General features: G+C 42.1%; 1 protein-coding gene and 1 long non-coding RNA gene across 2 annotated transcripts in view; one reads left to right on the forward strand and one right to left on the reverse strand.

Annotated features, from left to right (window-relative positions):
• Positions 1-958: 958 nt before the first annotated feature.
• On the reverse strand, positions 959-11,579 carry LOC142826569 (uncharacterized). The gene is made up of 2 exons (XR_012900784.1): positions 11,185-11,579; positions 959-11,078 (listed from the first exon to the last, which is right to left on the reverse strand). It is a non-coding gene; the product is annotated as an uncharacterized LOC142826569 (long non-coding RNA).
• Positions 11,580-12,081: 502 nt separating this feature from the next.
• The window catches only part of RAB30 (RAB30, member RAS oncogene family), a 64,072-nt gene continuing 53,041 nt past the window's right edge, over positions 12,082-23,112 (forward strand). The window contains exon 1 of the mRNA XM_006132171.4: positions 12,082-12,323. The gene's annotated coding sequence lies outside the window, so the exon portion shown is untranslated. The remainder of the gene's footprint in view (positions 12,324-23,112) is intronic.

A 23,112-nucleotide genomic window follows, 5' to 3' on the forward strand; every position in this document is an offset into this window, starting at 1 on the left:
GATTTAAATCCCCACTTCATCAGCAATTGTGATACGTCTAATTTACATCCCTTTTACGAAAAAGGGATGTAGTCTAGACGTAGCCATAGAGAAATTGGAGAAGATCCAAAGAAGAGCAACAAAAATGATTAAAGATCAAGAAAACATGGCCTATGAGAGAAGTCTGAAAGAATTGGGTTTGTTTAGTTTGGAAAAGAGAAGACAAGAGAAGACTGAGAGGGGACATGATAGTAATTGTGAAGTACCTAAAAGGGTGTTACAAGGAAGAGGAAGAAAAAATTTTCTCCTTGACTTCTGATGCTAGGACAAGAAGCAATGGGCGTAAATTGCAGAAAGGTTTAGGTTGGACATTAAGAAAAAATTCCTAACAGTCAAGGTGGTTAAACACTGGAATAAATTGCCTGTGGGTGTTATGGACTCTCCAACACTGGAGATATTTAAGAGCAGGTCAGATTGACATCAGGGATGATCTAGAATGATGCTTGGTCCTGCTGTGAGGGTCAAGGACCCGACTTGACCTGTGGGGTCCCTTCCGGTTCCAGTATTTTATGAGTCTATGAAAACAGAATTGATTTTGCATGTAACTAAAAATGTATTTACTCTACAAAAATAGGGCTGTGGGAATTACCTACACCTGCATTCCCTGAATAAGCACAGAGCAGAAACAGCCATTTAGCTTTCTGTTCAAATTGTTAGTGTTATTTCTTAAAGTGAAAAAGCATCCACTAATGTTAATCAAAATGCTAGTTTCCTAAGCAACATGCAAAATATTGGCTTTTTTTTTCATTCTGAATTAGGGATTTAAAGTCCAATTTAATCAGTTAAGCAGGAATTTGGGAGTGGGAGGGTTGCTCTAGCCTGCGCATGTGGGCAGCGGAGTGCTCCAGCCTGGCCACGGGTTAACTGGTAAGCGTCACCACCAGTTACATCCTTATTCTGAATAGTGCTTATGTTGTGATTTTTAACCCCCCCCCCCCCCGACAAAACACACAATTTAAAAGTATTCAAGGCTTAGCTCTTTTTTAAAAAAAATGCTGTTTGCTACGAGTCAGAACAGAAATAAATAATGCTCCAGAACACTGAAATAAACACTCCACAGTATGAAAGCCTAGTCAAACCAGTTGAGAATGAAACCACATCATCGGACTCCCTATTACACACAGCTATTTCCTTCTTTCCAAACCTCAAAGGTCTTCCCAAGGGAGAAGAGAATGAATATTTCTAAATCTCATGCTGCAATGAGACACATAGCTCCTGACAGCTTTCAGGGTCTGATTCAAAACTCATTTAGCTCACTGGAAAGATTCCCCATTCATTTTAATGCACTTTGGCCCATTTAAAGGATTGGAGCAGGATTTAAATAACTCTGAGACACACCTTAAGGGTGTGTCTAGACTACAGGGTTTTGTTGACAAAAGTGGACTTTTGTCTACAAAACTATACCTGCGTCTACACTGCCGCTGAGTTCTGTCAACATAACATCAACACAACTCAGCAGTTTTGTCGACGGCTGTAAACCTCATTCTACGAGGAATAACGCCTTATGTCAACAGAGTTCTGTCGACAGAAGGCGCTATTGCATCTATACTGTCCTTTGTGTCTACATTGTCATGTCAACAGAGCAGCTTGCTTTGTCGACAAAACTGGATGTAGTCTAGATGCTCTTTGTCTACAGAAGCTTTGTCGACAAGTCTGTCAATAAAAGCCTGTCATCTAGATGTACCCTTACAGCTCAAGTGTAGAAACACAGGCTCACCATAGATCTGCGTTTTAAAACAGAATTAGGATATTAGCTTGAGTAGGCAAAAAGCATATGACCAGAATGAGACCATAAAAATTAAGAGTTAAACTTGTAGTGACCCTTCACAGTGTTATCTTATGTGATGTTTGGCCTAGAATAAAAAAGGTTATTTGGATACAGGTGCAATAAAGAATTATATAAAACTCCTTCCTATGAGCTTAGTTAAGATCTAGTAATTAGCACTGATATCACTGGTCTAAGATATAAAATAAAAAACTTTTAATCGAAATGGGTCTAAGCAGCTCTGACTTTAGCCACTTTGTAAGTATCCCTATCAAATATTTATTAAATTACTATTTGGATGTACTAAATTGATTTAGGCTTTTTAGACATATTTTCAGCAATTATATAAACATCATTTAGCCTTAAGATTTAATAAAATAATTTATGATTAAATGTCATTATACCCTGCATAAATAATTCCAACATCAAGAGCAGGACTAAATAAACCCGAGTTACTATGAATGAAAAGAATCTACTGAATAACCATAGAATAGAACTGGAAGGAACCACAAAAGGTCATTAAGTTCAGTCCCCTACACTTATGGCAGGACCAAGCACCATATAGCCCCACCTGTTCTTAAAAATCTCTAATGATGGAGATTCCACAACTTCCCCAAGCAGTTTATTCTAGGCTGTGTCTAGACTGGCCAGTTTTTCTGGAAAATCAGATGTTTTTCCGGAAAATTAGCTGTCTACACTGGCCGCTTGAATTTCCGCAAAAGCACTGACTTCCTACTGTAAGAAATCAGTGCTTTTTGCGGAAATACTATGCTGCTCCCGTTCGGGCAAAAGTCTCTTTTGCACAAAACTTTTGCGCAAAAGGGCCAGTGTAGACAGCTGAGATTTGTTTTCCACAAAAAAGCCCCGATCGCGAAAATGGCGATCGGGGCTTTTTTGCGGAAAAGCGCGTCTAGATTGGCCATGAACGCTTTTCTGCAAAAAGTGCTTTTGCGGAAAAGCGCCCGTGCCCATCTAGACGCTCTTTTCTGAAAATGCTTTTAACGGAAAACTTTTCCATTAAAAGCATTTCCGGAAAATCATGCCAATCTAGACGTAGCCCTAGTGTTTAACCATGTGAACATGAATTTTTTCCTAATGTCCAACCTAAAGCTTCTTTGCTGCAATATAAGCCCATTGTTTCTTATTCAAATATGAATTAAGGAAACCAATTTTTCTCTCACTTTCTTCTTACAGCCTTTTAAATACTTTAAAACTGTTATCAAGTTCCCTCTTGGTCTTCTCATTTCCACACTAAAACCCCCCAATTCTTTCAATTTTCCCTCATCATTTTTCTAGATCTTTAATAATTTTTGTTGCTCTTCTTCGGACCTTGATGTCCACCTTTCCTGAAGTGTAGCAGCCAGAACTGGACAGAATACAGAGTAGAATTACTTTTCATATCTTGCTTTCAACACTCCTGTTAATAGATCCTAGAATGGCTTGCTTTTTTGTCACACCATTCACTCTTATTTAGCTGCTACTGTCAATCTTCCAGTGTTCAAATTAGTGGTCTAGTTAAGACAGCTAAATCAAAGTGAGAGGGGCAGTCCAGTCGATACTGGTAACCCCACCTTCATGAGTATGGGAAGTCAAAGGAAGAGTGTTCTTCCTTTGACTTTCTGAAGTGTAACAGAGCCAAAAGCTGAGTTAAGCTACTTCAAATTCAGCTTCACAAGTAACATAGCTGAAGTTGCATATCTTAATTAAATTTTGTCCTGCAGCATAGATATACCCTATAAGGCAACGTCTACACTGGCATGATTTTCCGAAAATGCTTTTAATGGAAAAGGCGATCGAGGCTTTTTTTGCGGAAAAGAGCGTCTAGATTGGCAGGACGCTTATTCGCAAAAGCACCTTTTGCAGAAAAGCGTCTGTGGGCAATCTAGACGCGCTTTTCCGCAAAAAAGCCTCGATCGCCTTTTTCACGATCGGGGCTTTTTTGCGGAAAACACTACTGTGCTGTCTACACTGGCCCTTTTGCGCAAAAGTCTTTTGGAAAAAGACTATTGCCCGAACAGGAGCAGCATAGTATTTCCAGAAAAGCACTGATGATCTTACATGAGATCGTCAGTTCTTTTCTGGAAATTCAAGCGGCCAGTGTAGACAGCTGGCAAATTTTTCTGCAAAAGCAGATGATTTAGCAGAAAAACTTGCCAGTCTAGACATAGCCTAACAGTGTTCCTCAACCAGTGATATGTGTATCCTTAGGGGTACGCAAGATAAGTCTGGGGGGGAGGGGTGCATCAGCACAAGTGAAAATTGGAAAAAATGTCTGGGACTTTGCCCTACAAAGAAGACTGGGAAAGGAACAGTGGCACGTGCCTGTGAAATTGAATGTTTGGAGTCACATGCCTGGACAGTAACAACATCCCTGCACAGACGCCAGAGCGCCTGGTGGGAAAAGCACGTGGCTGCAGCAACTCCGATGAGACCCAGGACAATTCCAAGTTGGGGGCAGTGGGTTTGGCCAGTAGCATAGCGAGGGGACAGTTGCCCTCGAGCGCCATACTATAGAGGTGATGGGCTGGGAGTGCACAGCCCCACACAGTGATCCCGGTACTGGTGAGCCACTTGCTCCCTGCAGACAAGCCACTGAGGCAGAGAGGGGCAGCAGGAGCAGGCACTTCAAAGGTACAATTACCATATGTCCAGTTTTTCCTGGACTTGGCCTCATTTTCTCATGTTAAATTGCTGTCTGGCAAGCTTTAAAAAAAAAAAACACACAAAAAATAGCCAGATTTCTGGGAAGAGGCAGTAGCACCTGACTTCAAAGGAACGTTCAACTGTCTTTGGAGCCGAGCACCTGGGCAGTTCATGGCTGCTGTGCATGCACCCCAGCACCTAGAGGGAGAAGTGTGTGGTTGTGGTTCCAGTGAGACCCAGGCTACGTCTACATTGTGCTCTCTTGCACAAGAACATATGTAAATGAGGCACAGCAATGAATATCACCATGCCTCATTTGCATACTTAATGAGCCACCATTTTTGCATAAGGGACTTTTGCACACGAAGAGTCTATACTCATATACATCACCACACCTCATTTGCATATGTTCTTGTGCAAGAGTGCACAGTGTAGACATAGCCCCTGGGTGGTGTTAAAAGAATCTGGGGCTCCCTGGCTCTGGGGAAGGGGCACTGGTTTAGTGGGAGGGCTGGCTCTGGAAGGGGGGGGGGGTTCATTGAGTTGGACCAGAAGGGGAACTAGAGGGTGCCTGGCTCTGTGGGAAGGGTAAGGACAGTGGGTTAGACTGAAGGTATTTTTTTAAAGGGGCACTTTAAAATAAAGGTTGAGAAACACTGCCCTACGGCATTATCTAAATCACTGACAAAAATATAGAACTGGTCCACAAACTGATCCTTGTTATGCCTGTCCAGCATGACTGTGAAGCTTTAATTATTCTCTGGGAATGGTTATGCATTATACACCCACCTTATGCTCCACCTAGGTTTAGTTTCCTACTTTAATGTTATCATGTATTAAATGCCTTGCTAAAGTCTAGATATACCACATCTACCACTTCATCATCCACAAGGCTTGTTATACTATCAAAGAAGCTATCAGGTCAGTGGACATAATTTGTTCTTTACATAGCCACATGATTACTTATCACCTTATCTTCTGAAGGTTTGCAAATTGATTTCTTAATTATTTACTCCCTTCCTTCCTGGTACAGAAGTTAAGATGGCCTGTAATCTCCTGGGTTGCCCTTATTTCCCTTTTGGAATCATCACAGAATATGAAATTTTCAAATGTAACAGCTAATAGCACAGATATTGTCTATCACCTCTTGAATATTCTAGAATGCATTTCATTAGGGCCAGGTAACTTGAAGGCATCTAATTTGTCTAATTTTTTAACTTATTCTTTTCCCATTAGCTTCTGAACCTATCCCATTTTCAATGACATTCACTGTTAGGCATCCAATCACCCCCCCCCCCCCCATGTTCATGAAAATGGAAACAGTCATTAAGCGCCTGTGCCATTTCATATTTTCCATAATTTTCCCCTCTTCATTGAATAATGGCCCTATTCTGTTCTTGGTTTTACTCTTGCTTCTAATATATTGGTATGTTGTGTTACCTTTTATGTCTCTTACTAGTCTGAGCTCATTTTGTGCCTTGGCCTAATTTTGCCCCTATGCACTTCTCTGTGATGGGACAGCAGCCCAACTACATATAAAACTGACAAGCAAACTGATACCAGGAAATATTAGGCTCTTACTAGTACTCCTCTAGATTACATGCTATAATACTGGTGAGTATAGGGCAAATGAAACCACCTGAACTACTCATCCTGGAAGGGAAGCTGGCAGAGAGAATCTGAGGTGGTGTCAGCAGTTTTTTCCATCAAGTTTTCCTGGAAGATTTGATAAAGAAACAAGAGGCACATACAGGGGTGTACAAAGCATGAAGCATAGGAATGAAGTCAGAAGTGGAATGGGGAAGACATACAGCAGAGCCCAAAACAAAACTGAAGACCTGAATCAGAGAACATCTTCCTAATTTCCTATAATACAGAGCACTAGAAAGTTAAAAAAAATGCAGGGTGCTGTAAAATACACAGGATCAACAGTCTATTCTGCAAGCCCATCAGTTTCCTTTTCACTGGCTAGCTCCCACTCTTCAACTATGTCTATACTGCGCATTGTTGTGCAATAAGATATGCAAATTAGGCACAGGGATGAATATCACCATGCCTCATTTGCATATCTAATAAGCCACCATTTTTACAGAAGGGGGTTTTGCACAGAGCTGTCTACACTGCTCCTTCTTGCACAAAAAACTGCTCTTGGGCAGTTTCTTCCTGAAAATAAGCAGCACAACAGCTCTGCACAAGAGGGTTTTTTTGTGTGCAAGCAGTGTAGATAGCCCCTAGTTGCGCAAAACTCCTTTCTGCAAAATGGCAGTTCATTAGGTATGCAAATGAGGCATGGTGATAATCATCCCGGTGACTCATTTGCATATCTTTTTGCACAATGTGCAGTACAGATGTAGCCTTAGATTTACCAAGGCCTGCCAAAGGCCCATATAATTTAGTCTCCCCTGTAAGTTTGGCAATTAAAGCTATCACTTGATATGCAGTTTTTTAAAATGACCTTGAGGGGCTAGGATTCTGCAGCTCCTAGTCATTAGCAGGATCTGAAGGTAGTTAGGACCTCTGTAAAATGTGTAGTAAAAAGGAATATAATCCCAAGGTACATCATTTTATCAGAGTTCTATGTATTTTTTGCTCAGCAGAATGAGCTGGAGCCCTCAGCCAATAGGTGCTAAGCAATGTTTTGATTTATAGTATTGGGGATTTATATAAGCATATGAAGAACATTCAAGTTCAATGCTATACCATATAAGAAACAGATGCTATTTAGTGGATTTAAAAAACAAAAAACCCCTCCAAGACCTGTGGCCTTAATCCCACAACTGGTTCTGGATAGAGCAATAGGAACACTAATGGAATTTGGGGACTAATATAAGGAATAGGATTTTGTTTCTGTATGCAGTTTTCCTGGGTAGTAGAGAAAGACTTGCAGAAAAGTGAGGTGACTAGATCATTTCCACACTGTAACATTTGGACTTTCTTGAAGTTAGCCATGGGGAAAAAATTGGGGAGGACAGATACTTGGATGTCCATAGGTTACTTTCAACCTTTCAAAATAGCTTTTGCATAGGAATTGTTTTGAACTTGAAAAAAATAATTCATGTCTCAGCAGCTCACTCAGGCTGTATCCATATCATCACATACATAGTCAGCCTGTTACATCAAACAAGCCAGCATAACACCAGATCAGGACTTGATTAAGAGTTTTCTAGGACACAGTCAACTCTGGAAGTAATGTTGACAAGCCAATATTTGGCTCTTCCTGATGGTTAGACTTATTAGTGGAGGCAGATAACAGGTAGATAGGACATGGGTTATGCATAGCTTTCCCCCCCCCCTCCTGAGGGTAAGTAATGTGTACTGAAGCCATTCTTCATGTTGACAAGTTACACAGCAGTACCTGTATCACTCTCCCTCAAGTTTCTATGGGGCAGAATAGTATAAGCTTGTTAGCATAGTTCAGTTTGCTAGAGAGAAAACTTCATTATAAAAGGATACCTTCTCTACAAGAAAACAGTCTTATCTAGCTAAAGTGAAAGGGGCTTGACTTCTAGATTAGCAAGACCTCAGTTGCATCCCTACTACTGACAGGAAGTTCATAGTAAAGGGGGGCTACAGAAGCACCAATAGCCATTAAGTTCCTAGAAATCCTAAAATGTGCAGTATATATTACTTCTTGTTCTTGTGTAAATGCTATTGAACTGAGAAGCCACATTCATGATGTATGAAAAGATTCTTCAGTTAAAGCTCCATGGCATCCTTAAGCTGAAAGACACAAGATTATTATTAGTTCAATTTCAACAGCTGAAAACTATATTTAAAAAATTGTTTCTGCAACAAGGGTCCTTCCTCCCCCCCCCCCGGAAGTTAGTCAAAATACCAAAGTTTTTTCCTGAAATTTTACTTCCAAAATGCTACCTCATTTTGACCAACATCCCTGCCCCCTAAGAAAGTTCATTTTCTTTGGGGGCTCTGTGTGAGTAATTGTCAACATTCTATCTTCTCCCAGTGGGAAAAAGGGGGAGGGACAAAAATAAAGAGGAAGTAGGTGAAGTTGGTTAAAATATCTTTTTGATTTTACAACTGGAAAAGCAACATGGCAGGGGGAAAAAAAATGAATCCCTTTTTATTTCCAAAAAGGGAAATGGTCAGCTCAGCTTGATTTAAAACTTTTCAGAATTTCCTGAGAACATTTAGACATTGTCCTTTGGACATTTTCCAACAAGTGTTATTTAAAAAAAAAAAAAACTTTGCAGCTCTATCTCCAAATTCAATATTCCTTTGGCATCAGGGATAGACACCACTGTACTTTAGACTTGGTACACACACGAGCTGATTTTTTTTTTAAAATCAACAAACGGTAGCTGATATACTTGACAATTTCATCTACCATGGCCATGTTCAAGGAGGAACCACATCTCTGAATTTATACACAGACAGTCTCATCTGGGGACTAGCACGTTACATTGGTGTGGATTTGCTTTCATTATATGGAGTCTGCAAAGAAGTTAGAATTCACAAAGAATTTCCTGAAAGACAAGGTTTTCTGAAGAGCTACAGTCTTACTTGAATTTCTGCAGATGAACTTGTTTAGATGTCTGCTTATACTTATTCCATTTTAACCAAAATACTGAAAAGCCTAGAAGTGATTATACACATCCAAATGCCTGTGTTTCCTTCCCAGAAAGGCTCTACCTCCATGCAGACAATTTTGCTCCATTTTTGTTCTATTAAGCAAAGAGTATGCTCCCCAGAAACTTGGATTTTCAAGGACTCTTTCTTCAGCTGTTCAGAAAGTTAGATGAAATATATGAACTACAGTTACTTTCACAAGTGTGGCAATCTAGTGTGTCTTCCTATCAAAGAGTTATAGTAACAGCACAAGTACAGACAATACTTATGGGCTGAGCTGCTGTACAGACCGTGAAACAAGTTTGCTACCAAAGCAGTATTAGAAAAGACAAAAGGATTCACACATTTTGAGAAGTGTCAAAAGCTCTGTCTTCAACTGAAAAGCCACTTGAAAACTTACCATATTACCTAAAAAGACAGCACTTCTACTACTGCAGCACCATTTCCTGTCACACTAGTCAGCAATACAGTATCTGAATATGAAGAAACTTGGAAACATAATGCTGGTGTTTGTTGTCTTTAAATTGAAAAATAATTTTAGAAAACTGTCACATTGCATCTGTGAAATATATAAGTGAAACTTCTGAAAGATATGGCAAGTGTGATTAATGAACATCACTGATAGCTGCAGATACTAGTGTAGAGCTTTACAATCTTAAGAGGGGAAAAAAAGTTAAATTATGTAATACAATCTAGTCTATACACTTAATCTCTTAATCCCATAATTTTGGGAAATAGGCCATGCCAGATTATGGAATTTTCCATACCATAGGTGTTCACCATAATGAAAGGTGGTAAGGGCGGAGGAGTGGAGTCTGAAAGGGGAGTGTGTGAAGGGGTTGGGCACGGGGCACTTCCCAGGGTAGTGGCTCCATGCCCCCTACTGCTCCCAAATACCACCCTGTGCTAATAACGGAGTGGGGTGAGAGGGAAGGGGAGCCTCCAGACCATGGATCACTGCACTGCCATTCTCCCAGCTGAGAGGGAAGGAGAGCAGCACATGCAGAACTACTTGCTATCCCACTGCCAGGGTACAAACCTTAAGTGTTCTTGTATCATGGATACCCCAGTTATGGAGGTTCAAGTGTACCACTTACCATGCACTGGACTTACAAACCAACTTGATATTGCAATTGTCCCCCCCCCCCCCTTTTTTTTTTAAATAAAGGTGACATTCTCTGATAACTCAAAATTGCTGTTACAAAAGCATCAACCTATGTCTTCAGGGGAAGAAGCAGCCCATCTTCTTTAGGCAAACACTAGAAGAAAAATAAGTTGTGTATTCCTAAAAATAGGGGACAGCTATGCTGACCCAATGCACAGTGAAGGTGTACAAAGCAAGCTTCCCCACAAATCCATCGAAGAAAGTGGTATCTAGAATCTGTCCACTCACTGCTGTTTGTTGGTCAGGAAACCTGTCAAATACAAAAAAAGGCAGGCTGACTCATCTCTGACAAGACAGCAGATAATATGCGGAACCATCTTTCACAGGATGAAGATCAATTATCTAAGCACTAATTCAAAATACTTACTGCTTTGGCTTAATATGAAGAGCTTCCAGCTGATCAGATGTAGCCTAGATTTAGTTTTAAATCCTTAACTAGACAGCTGTTCTTCCAAAATTATACATCCCAAACCTTCTGGAAAAACAACAAAAACAAACAAAAAAAACCCCACACCCCTCATTTCTCCTCAGCAGAAATTATTGTAGCAGATTTCGCCTAAGGTAATGAAAAAACAGGAAAAGAACTTACCACTTGGTAAAACTGCTTTTTGTAACATCCATATACATTGGAGAAAGGAACTATGAGGTGCAAGACATTTTTGATCCAACAACAGACACGATATCATTTACCTTTTCTTCAGTGTCCAACATGGCAATAATTTTATTTGACTCCACCTAAAAAAATCAAGGCCTAAAGTGCTCAATAGTAACTGACAGTTTTATGGGAGGATGGAGAAGGCAGAGTGTGTGTTATCTTCAGCCTAAAAAGCAGAGGCAGCGGAGGACATTTGCATTCCATTTCCTCAGTATCACTGTATCCTGAAAGAGAACACATTTGTTGCAGCGGCGACGGACAGGCCCATCGTCCCACATCTACGGCCCCGCTCATCAGACGCCCCGGAAGCCGGTTTGAGTCGCAGCTCACCTCGCCGGCGGCACCCGCTCCCCACCGGGAAGAGCCCCTCCGCTCGGTGCCGCGGCCAGGCCGGATGTGCCGGGCCCGGAGGCGAGCCGGGGTGAAGCTTGGCGCTGACTCCCGCCTCAGCCCCTCCGCGAAGCTCGCGCCTTCGCCATGCTCGGCGCGGGCGTCGCCAGCCGGCGGCCCTTCCCCCTGCGCCACAGGCCCGCGACACGCACCCGCCATCGCTCCGGGGCGGGTCCTGCGAGCGCCCGGCCGCCCAGCCCCGGATCGAGGCGCTGGGCTTCTCCTCCCCCTCCCCGCTCGGCTCTCACGGCTCCGGGGCCTCCCGCCGCTGCCGCTCGCGGACGAAACGGGGGGTCGGCTGCCGCGCATGCTCGTACACACCAACCGCCTCCCCCCCACACTGCCCCCCCCGCCCGCCGCAGGGGACTTAAGCGCACCTCGCCACACCGTCCAGCGCCGGGGGAAGGATAACCGAACGCACTATGGGATCTTTTGGCTCCCGCGCCCACCCGTCGCCTGTGGAAGAAGGACAGGCGCGACCCCATCGCGGTGTCCCACCCTTTCCTTACTCGCCCCTTCGCATTCAGCTCCCGCCCTCCCCCTTGCCGACATTTTAATCCGGTTTTCCCGGCCGCTCCTCCAAGCTAACGGCGAAGCCACACCAGCAACATGGCCGCCGAACGAACGCGCCCTCAGCCTATCCCCCCGCCCCACACACCCGATTTTCTTTGCGGCTGCGCGGCGCAGAACCTTATAGGAGATGTAGTTCTCCATGCACCTGGGGCTTGCCGCTAGCTATGGGAGGGAACTACAAATCCCAGAGTGCCGCACCGCCGAACTTAAGGGCCAATGGGAGGCTTCCCCCTCCTCCCTCCCACCCTGGCGATAGGGATGATGTCATTGCAAAACAGGCTGGGGAGGATTCTGCACTGCAATTCATTGTGCTACACTGTAGCCGCCTCCCCCTGCTGCTGAAGCACTAGGGCAGTGAGTGACTCCCAAGCAAAGTGGGGGGGCGGGGTGGAACCATACAGACATCCCAAGGGAGCCGCTAGCCTTACCCCATGTCTAGGTGATTGACTCCCACGTTGTGTCTTTTTTATGGTCTCACAGGAGAAGGGGGAAAATCCCAAACCCAGGTGAGTTCTGTGATTTCTAGTTATCAACTTGGCAGTAATACGTGTTTTTAAGTAAAAAAAGTGCTATTGATGGGGAAGGTTCTGTGCAGGGCTTTTTGTGGGGGCATGGTACCACAGGGAAGAATCACTCCGGGTTTTTTTCTGTGCATGGAGTTGTCGACAAGCTTGATAATTATTTTGGAGGGGTGGTTGCGTGTGAAAAATCCTTACTGAGAGACTTGCCGTCTGCAGAACGATCATCAGACAGTGTTGATTTCCCTTCGTATACAGATGTTGGAGGGATGTGTGTCCGGTATTGAGGGAAAGACGCAACTGAGATGTGGATTTATGGTAGTTTGGTGCCTTTCAAATGCTTGGTGCATTTCAAGAGTTGATTTAAAGGGAAATAAGATAGTGACTTAATATTGTCTTTGAATACTTTGTTGTCTTTTTTTCTTGTATTTAAAAGAACAAATGGATGATCTATTTGAATAACAGACTTACTGCATATGTGAAATGCTTTCTTTCCCTTTCCCCACATCTTTAGGTTAACACATTAGAAAGAGCCACAGGCGGTAGGCTCAATCATATTAAAATATCTGTATAAAATATAAAAATAAAGGTACAACACACACTTCACATTTCTGTGTTAGTGTGTCACATTTCTTTTTATCAGTCACAGGATGTTTGTCTGATTTTTTTAAATTAAGAGTATTCTCTTTTAAATATGGCTAATTCCAAGTGTCACTGAGTTGTTTGAAAAAAGTAAGCATCTCTAGATCTTTTTAAATAAACTCCATTGCAATTGTCAGTACACAATAACAAATAAGTAGTAATTTGATTGTACTTTCCTGAGAGACAGTTTTAATAACAAAAAACTGGAGGGAATCCTGTTGCAGTTTGCCATCTCAGTGATGAAAGTAGCAGCAAATATGATTGATCTTATCAGTTTAAGATCTTAATTTGCTATGGCTTAATGATGCCAAGATGCTATAAAATAAGTGTATTTCTGGCTGGTGAGTTCTGGGACTGGTGATAGGAAAAGAAAAAAAATGGCACTGGGGGCTATTGTTATGTGTATTGTAGGTTTTTGTTAGATCTGTTGCTTGTCTCTTTTATTGAAAAAGTGACTTGAGTTGCATGACTAGCTATTAGCTATTTCAGTTATTTCAGATTTATTTTTGAGTAGGGTGAGTGAATATATACTTTTAAAACCAACAGCTGGACTGTTAGATGCTCTAGACAGCTGTTCCCAGTCTTAACTATTGAACTTTCTTTTTGTGATCCACTTGGTTTTTCTTTTGACATAAATAGAAGAAATGTGGGTGTTTTAAAATTAACTCTGGAATCCAACACAGTGTCACAGTGCAGTCCTCATTTTCTTTGGAGGCAGTGCAGAGCACAGGATATGGGGGAGAGGGAATTTGAGTCCTTTCCTCATTCTCTTCTTAACTCTGTGGGGAAAGTCACTTGCTTCAGTTTCCCTATCTGTAAAATGGGGATAATGCCCACTTTTGTTAAGTGCTTTCAGATGTTTGCACGAACCATTAACAAGGTTCAAAATATTTCTTTTTCTAAAATCATATCATCACTCCAATCGAAGTGTGCTCCAGAGAAATCTACTTTCTGTTGTATAACATATTAGCAGTAAAAATAAAGCTTTTCTTCACTGCAGAATTCGCAGCATCTCCCAGCAGGATCCTGTCAAAGTTTTACTCCAAGGACTGACTCTGGGCACAGGAAGGGTGTGTGCAGCTGAGCTGATTTTCCCCTCACTGCTGCATATTTGCTTCTGCGCTACTCTTGTGTAACTGAGACGGTTTTGTCCTCTGGCAAACTTTCCTTGGAATAGCAATGCTAAGGGATGTGTGACATGAGTGCAATGTGGACAATGAAACTCCCTGTTTCTTTTGATCAAAGTGTTTGCAAACACTAACACAATGGTTATGGAGTCAGTGTGTAAAACAGTGCATTTTATGTGATCTTATCTTGCAACTCCATTCCCGAGGGGTAAACATTCCTCAGCTAATTCTCCTCCTATTTCCTTCCTTCCTTCCTTCCTTCCTTCCTTCCTTCCTTCCTCGTTGTTGCTAAGTTAAAGGAGAAGAAAAGCAGTGCATGCAGTCCAGTTGCCTTTTGTTTTTTTTTAGACTTTTGTTTTGTGCAATGGCGTCCCCATACTCCCCTTTTTTATTAAGGGAGTGAGCGTGTAATTTAATATATGGTTCTCGTGTTGGCTGTAAGAGAGAAACCTTTACAGCAATGATTTTGTAAGCTATGAGAAGCAAGTGCTAGAACTGCAGTGATAGAATGAAAGTGTATTCTGTAAATCAATGATATGTAAGTTTTATGAGAAATCTATACATCAGGGGATTCATAGAATGGGGGGCTACTATAGTCCCTAATGTAAATACAGTGCCTGTGTATTTATACTCATCTTGCATTCGTATTCATTGTTTTCATGTACGCTTGTTTTATCATGTTCCTATATTAGTGAATTTATATAATTAGTAATAATTTTTCCTAACGTGTTAGCTCTCAGATGCTACATAATAATTTAGCAAAAATTAGAGTTAGAAAGCACATAAAAAATTCAAACACCAAGTAGCATGCAGGCAAATGCAATATGTATGGGGATGTGTTGCAGTTTTTGCCCTGCAGTAACAGAAATGGAAAAAGACTATAGGTCATCATCTGTTACCATGAATGAGAAACAAGGTGGGTGAGGTAATGTCTTTTATTGGACTGTCTTCTGTTGGTAAGGGAGACAAGCTATTGAACTCAATCCATTACAAGATATTACCTCACCCACATGGTTTCCCCAAGATCCTGGGACTGACATTGCTACTCCTACACTGCATAAAACCATGAATGAACAAAGTCAAGAACTATCAGGTCAATCCTCCTCCTAAATAGCTGATTTGTAGAAACTTCAGGTTACTTATGTCGTGATCCTGCAAAAACTCAAGTGTGTGTATTTACTCATGCAAATAATAACCCTATTAGGCTTTAAAGGACTGCTTGTGTGAATAAAGATATGCACAAGTCAACATGATTGTAAGGTCAACACCTTATTTCAGGGGTGGGCAATAATTTTTGCAGGGGGGACACTTTGCAGGGGGGCCTCAGGCAGAAGGGGGCTATTCCTTCTAGGTGTAGTCCATCCCTGGAGGGGAGGAGACCTTGTGCACTTCTCCTGCCCCCAGGCTAATCAGGATCTAGGGATAGGGGATCACATGACGTCTCCCTCCCCCACCCTGCCAGGGGTGCGTGGTGCCTAGAGGAAACCACCAGCCATTTTCAACAGCTTGTGCCATGCGTCCCAGGCTGGGGGAGAAGACTTTGTGCGCTCCCTCCTGTCCCCAGGTCTTGATTGGCCTGGGTGTGGGGGAGCAGCAGGATGGCTGTAGGCCGGATCAAATAGTTTGGTGAGCCGGGTCCGGCCCATGGACCCTGCTTTGCCCACCCTTGATTTATTTGCTAAGAATCAGCAATGAGCTATACACTGTATTGGATGCAAAGAAAAATGGTCCGTAACTGTAAATACTTTGGGATAGGGAAGGTCACAATCCCACACTGGAATCTACTAGCATGGACACATTTTAAGTCCAACCCTGATATGCAATTGGGATCTAAAACACAGACACAAATAATAAAAGGTGGACTAAGAGATCCAAGGAAAGTGTTGACATGGATTTGTTCTCTGCTGCAGTGCTGGGTGAGAGAAGGCATTTGACTCACTTAGGCTAGGGTAAGGCGTGGAGGGTTGTGAGAGAAATGAGCCTTTAGAAAAGATTTGAATGAAGAGAGTTTGATGTACTGGGGCTTAAGTGGTCCGTCATATTGGGGACATTTGGAAGAAGAGACATCAGCAGTGGGAGGGAAAAATGAAGAGGATGCTGAGTCTGGCATATCTTGTGTGTCTTTTTCTTTTGTTCCACACACAAACCAGGTTTTTCCTCCATTTTTTTGACCAATGTAACTTACTTGTGAGTGTATTAAATTCCCCCTCCCACCCATGACAGTGTGCATGAAATGAGTCATGTATAACTTGAGTGAGAGAGCCTTACCTTTTCACTCAAGCTGTAGCAACTCCTGGTTTTTGTTCTGGAGGTTCCCAGTTCAGTCTTAAGTGTATTAGTCAAGATGGCATCCGTCATTGGCAACTTCAGTTGTCTGGTGTAAATTGTGATATGACTTACGTAGATGATGCAGCTGTATTGTTTGCTTGCTTGGGGCCCGCTTATTTTTTTCCTCATAAATAAAATTAAATGAACAGTTATAACAGGCCTGATTCTATAGTCAAGAATTAGGTACAATCCTTTTAGTTTTTAGTGGGAGATTTGCTTTTTTTTGGTGATGGGTCCTAAAATATTATTAAATTTTGCTGATAATAGTTTCAGAAATATCAGTCAGGAAACATGTCTGAAACCAGCTGGCTTGTGTGTGTGTTTTGTCCAGATTACAGATGTATGTGGCAAAATGAAAGTTAAAGAAATTATTGATCATAATATAACACGGCTACATTTCTATCAATATAAGTAAGTGCATTGATGAGGACAATAGGACAGGAATTGCAGAGGATGGGACAAGATAGGTTAAACCTTGGAATAATGGGATAACATTTAAATCAGGGAAAATTGGGGATAGATATCAAGCAAAATCTCTGAGAGTGAGGCTTACTTACTTAGCTGAGTGGAGATTATTCCGTTCTCCTAAGTGGTGACAGCTCTATTATTAAATCATTAACTCAGTTGAAGAATACCTGGAGTATGGATTGTAGGAACTGCTCTGTATTGGTAGGGAGCATGGGCTAGATGACCTAAAAGAACCTTTTTAGTCTCTCATTTAATTTATTTACTGCAGGATGAAATCATAGAATCAATTATTGACATAATTGGTGAGAAAAATTGTGCTGGTTTTTAATGCTTGTTTTATAGCATGAAAAATTGTTCTGTCATGTTTGTGATCTAAACCTTTCCTGGAGTATGATGCGTCTCAACTGGACCATTAAGTGAAACAAAACAAATTGGAGCAAATGTATCCCTGATGTAACTCCATTTCATTCATTACAATTACATGAGGAATTGTAATAAATTGGACCATTACAATCAACGTTCCTATTTAAATGTAGTTAGATTTGGCAGGATTCAAATTTTAGTGGTACATGTTGGTAGAGAGAGATTTCATCCCCCCCACCCCCCAGAAATTAGGGATGTTAAATATCAGTTAATTGAATAGTCAATTAACCTCATGAATTCTTATCAGTTACTCACTTGTTCTATAGTACTTGGAGAGTGGGGTCAGCAGCCAGTGCACTAAGGCCCCACTCCTGAGGAGCCCCCTGCCACTCTGCGCTGCTGCCTCTGTGTTAGAAGCAGCAGCAGGGGATGCCCAGTGGGAGCTGGTCTGCGAGGGAAGCCAGTTTAAAAACCAGCTCCCCTCGCAGACCACCTTCCTGTTGCCCTGTGCTGCTGCCTCTGATAGGTAGATTCCAGCCAGAGCCAGGCTGCTGGCTAGCCTGCTAAAAAAATTTACTGGCAGAGAGGAGGGGCAGAAATACGTGTAGTCTATAGCATTACTACAACATAATGTTTAACCAGTTTATATCCCTCGTGTGTTGCCATCACTCCTAGGAGCCACTGTGCTGTGCCAGCAGTTTCTCTGAGGCATACAGCTATACCACCTTCAGTCCTGTCTCCAGCCATGTTTCCTATCTGGAGTTGTACAGTTTGTTTCAAGGTTATTTTCTTTGTACAGGTTGAACCTCTCTAGTCCAGAACTCTCAGGTCTGGAAACATCTGTCGTCTGGAATGATTTTAGTTAGCTGGATGTCCACTGTTTATTGGTGTGGCCAAGTTTTCCGCAGTCTCATGAAGTTTGTTTACAGCCACAAGTCCTAGCTCTTAGTGTTCTGTGCTGTTATTTAGCTCTGATTTACCCTGAAATGTCCTGTCCAGGAAGCAGTGAAAGTGTTGGTAGTGCTGCTAGACAATATTGACCTCTCCTAGTCTGGAAAATTCTCTCGTTTGAAACTGCTCAGGTCCTGAGGATGCTGGACTAGAGAAGTTCAGCACGTATATTGTGATGTGATATTGGCAATTTGTGTTTTCACGGTTATGAACTTTTAACATCCCAAATCTTAGGGTGTGTCTAGACTATAGGTTTTTTTTTAAAGTGGCCTTTTTTGAAAAAACTTCCCCTGCGTCTAGACTGCTGCCACGTCCTTTCGAAAGTAAATAGAAAGAACGCGGCAGTTTTTTCGACCGTGGAAAACCTTGTTTTATGAGGAATAACGCCTTTTTTCGAAAGTGCAGGGGTGCTCTGTTTCGAAAAAGCAGCTTGCTTTTTTGAAAGTACAGATTGTAGTCTAGATGCTCTTTTTTGAAAGATTTTTTCAAAAGTATCTTTAGAAAAAGCCTCTTTCGAAAGAGGCTTGCAGTCTAGATGTAGACTTAGTGTCTACTGTCAAATGATTATCTGACCTCTTCTATTGTCTGACCCTTCTATACTTTCCCATAATTGTGCACATTTATATTGATAATATCAAAATTAATGCTTAAAGTAAATATTGATATGATCTGTCATAGTATTTTAAAAAATTGTTTCTGCCAAACCCAAATGTAACTGAGAGCAAATTAAAGTGTATCTTTATTACAATTGGTTCTTCACTGCTCCTCATTTGAGCTACTAAAACTGTCTATACAGCATGTCTACCCTGGAGCAGGAGATGTGATTTCCAGTTCGGAGAACCATATACACTCTACGGATGTTAAATTTTGATTAATTGACTAATTGAATAGTCAATGCAATTTGCTTGTATTTCATTTGCACAGGCCCTAAATGTTGGTATGTCTACACTAAGGATGTAAAATCCTGTTTGATTAGTTAATGTTTGAGTGGTTAACCAATTAAATGAGGTCGGCAGGGGGCTATTCCAGCCAGGGCCCCACCCGTGGCAGGCTACATGGGGCTCCAATTAACCTTAATGGGTGAGGCTTACTGGTTAATCGTTTAACCATTAACATCACTAGACTGGAGCTGGAGATACAATCTGCAGCTTGTGTAGATATAACTGTGGTGCTGTGATTGAGCTCACGTAGAATAGCAGAAGCATAAATGTGGCAAAGCCAACAGTGGGATAGGCGAACTGTTTTGGGTATGATTACTTCTGAAACGATAGACACAAACTTGGGGCTGCTAGCTTATCCTGCTGCTTGTGCTGCCATAGAAGCACTTCTATTTTTTGTATGCTAGCTCAGTCAGAGCTAGTGTGTATTAGGGATGTGAATGACGAGTCAACTAGTTGACTGTCCGATAAGCAAATGCACTTGCTTATTGGATAGCCAACAGGCTAGTCGAGTAGTCACTTCCCTTCCCTCGTTACCTCTATCAGAAAGAGGCAACTGGGGGGAAAGAAAGGAGGGGGCGCTTCAAAGTGGCAGCGCCATGTGGAGCCTGATGCCAGATGATTAGTCGATAGGGCGCCCTAGTGCTGTTGCTACACTTAAAAGGCAAAAGTGCTGCAGGGAGCACGCAGCCTGCGGAGGACTCAAGTAGTTCCCCACAGGTCCCGTGCTTCCCATAGCGTTTCAAAGTAGCAGCACCGCGTGGAGCCTGGGATCAGCTGGGGACTCTCCCGGTGACCCGGGCTCCCTGCGGCGCTGCCAATTTGAAATATTGCGTGGAGCTTGACGCTGGGCTCCCCGTGGTGTTTCAAAGTCGCAGTGCTGTGTGCAGCCTGGGGTCTGGCCCCTTTGAAGCACTCCCTCCTCCCTCTTCCCCCTTGTTGCATCTTTCTGATAGAGGCAGCAAGAGAGGGCAAGTGACTACTCGACTAGTCTGTCGACTATATAAAGTTGAGATAAAGAATATGAGGAAATCTAAAGTTTATTTTAACTTTTTAACTAGTGTTAAAAACTACAAGGTGCCATGTCTTCATTAGTATTTTACCTGATGTTAACTACCACTTGTTGGTTAGAACACATTTTTTTTTGTAGGATTTATTTCTTAATACAGTAGTGTATCAATGGACTAATGCTTAACTCCAGATCTTCAGTCATGCCTTCCATGTTTCTGATGATGGAACTTCAGAAGGGGAAGTGCTTTCACTAAAAAGGGGGTCATTTTTTTTCTGTGACTGAAAACTGCTCAAGTGAAGCAAATTTATCAGTATCAATTATTTCTCACGAAAAACTCTGTCTTCTCAGCCTCCTCACATAGTAGCTAGTAGGAACACAACTGTGTGCCTTTATGCTTAACTTTTACATATATTTCAGGTATGTCATATTCCCCAATGAAAATATTAGTGCTTGAGGACATTATGTGGGTTTAGGGGATTTCCTGGAGAATTTTGGATTTTGTATATACAAAATTACTTTAGTGCATTGAGACTTTATGCTGCGGATCCAAGAAGTCTGAGATTTCAAGAGCTGGCACATACATTTTGTTACAAAAAAAAAAAGTGTATCCCTTCTGTTTCTGAATAATGTATACTGTTTAAAGGGTATCTGTGCGCATTTTATTCATTCCAGCATTTTTTCATATTTCCAAAACACAGTAGTATCTTTCAGCATGAATACGATAAGTGTGTACACACAAAAATTTGCATTAGTTTGATTGAACTTTGACTAATTTGTAGAAATTAGTCAAAATTTCACTTAACTGTCTTGCAAATAAAAGTGCAAACTCCTAACCAAATGGAAATTGCTTTATCTGAACCATGCAACTGAAGCTGCTTCTTGTGATGTGTTTTGTTGTGATGTGTTACTTATGTTTAACATCTTCATCAACGATTTAAATGATGGCATAGAGAGCATGATTATTAAGTTTGCACATGATATCAAGCAGGGAGGTGTTGCAAGTGCTTTGGAGGACAGGGCCAAAATTCAAAATGATCTGGACAAATTAGAGGAAAGGTCTGAGGTAAATAGGATGAAGTTTAATAAGGACAAATCAAAGTACTCCATTTAGGAAGGAACAGTCTCTTTCACACAGGGGCTACATCTACACTGCAGGATTCTTGCGCAAGTGCGCATCCACACTGCCATGTGCTTTTGCACAAGAGATGTGCTTTTGTGCAAGAGAGCATCCACACTGCCATGGATGCTCTTGTGCAAGAAAGCTCTGACGGCCATTCACAGAATAGCCATCAGAGCACTTGTGCTTTTTCCTGTTGTTTGTCCACACATGCCTTTTTGTAAAAGAGCTTTTGCGCAAAAAGGCGTATTCCTCATAGAAAGAGGAATAACTCTTGAGCAAAAAGCCCTGACTTTTGACGATCTACTGTACTTTTTCTTGCACAAAAACATGCTTGTAGTGTGGACGCTCCGTGAGTTTTTGTGCAAAAACTCTGCAGTATAGACTTAGCCATGCAGAATGGGAAGTGACTGTCTAAGAAGTACTGCAGAAAGAGATTTAGGGGTCACAGTAGTCCATACGCTAAATATGAGTCAACACTGTGACACTGTTGGAAAAAAAACCAAACATGAATCTGGGATGCGTTAACAGGAGTGTTGTGAGCAAGACATGAGAAGTCATTCTTCTGCTCTACTCTGTGCTCATGAGGCCTCAATTGGAGTATTGTGTCCAGTTCTGGGCACCACATTTCAAGAAAGATGTAGAAAATTAGAGAATATCCAGAGAAGAGCAACAAAAATGATTAAAGGTCTAGAAAACTAGGGAAGTTAAAATTAGATTAATCAACTAATCGAATAGTCAATGGAATTTCCATTGACTATTTAATTAGTTGATAAGGGCTCTTACACTTTGAAATGTAGTAAGAGCCTGCGCAGCTGTTGCTTCATTTCAAAGGTGGAAGTGCTGCATGGCCTTTCACTTTTCCCCAGCTGACTACTACTTCAGTATAATACTTTAAGTACAGACTTAAATAGATCCATAGTCAGATGTTGCAAAACTCCCCATCCACCTTCAAACCCAAAGATGCAACTTCTTAGCATGGGCTTTCTCTGTACTAGCAAGCTGCACCTGTAAAAAGCTGTCGTCATACTGCGACTGCAAATCTATTTTGGCAGAGCACATACGCAATTGGCCACTTGTGTTGGGTGTATTGTGCCCACGCAGTCTCAAAATGTATCAGCAAAACTATGTGAACTGTGGGTAGCTATTCAGTGTCCTCCACCTTGCTTCTGGGACCAAGAATCTTATGGGAAATAACCATCGTGTAGTATGGGACAGCTGTTGTATAATGTAGAGTATCTATTGTCCTCTCAGGGAATAGTGAGTCAAATGCCCGCAGTTTCTTCGTTCTCGCCTAGAACGAACTACTCTTATATACCATTTATGAGCTTGCTGCTGTGAATGCTATTCATGGAACAACTGCACTATAAAAAAAAACCTGTACTGCCATCAGAAATACTTGTACTGCCATTTGTGCCCCTTTCTCGTGCATCCCACATGAATTGGTGTTATCTCCTCCCCTTCTGGTAGTGTTTCTCTTTTCAGCCTGTTTCCCAGGACTGAGACAAATTTTCTGTTTGTTCTTGTCAAGAGGATATTCATGGATGTCCCGGTGGCTTAGCCATCCTAAACAATCAGCCTCGCCCCGACCACAGTCCACCCCCTGAATGCCTGCTGTAGGGGCACTGGTGGCGGAGTGTTGCTTTCCCTGAGCACCTGCCCTCCTTGTGCTCCAGGGAGGCTTGGGCCGCACTGCCGCCTCCCTCCCCGCTGCATCCAGGGGAGGGGAGGCTTGGGCCACCCGCACAGCTGCTTCCCTTCCTGCTGTTCTGGGGCTAGGGAGGCTGGAACCACATGGCTGCCTCCCTTCCTGTTGCTCCTGGGAGCCGGC

Source organism: Pelodiscus sinensis, chromosome 1 (genome assembly GCF_049634645.1).
Source record: "Pelodiscus sinensis isolate JC-2024 chromosome 1, ASM4963464v1, whole genome shotgun sequence".
In the NCBI taxonomy this organism is placed as follows: Eukaryota; Metazoa; Chordata; order Testudines; family Trionychidae; genus Pelodiscus; species Pelodiscus sinensis.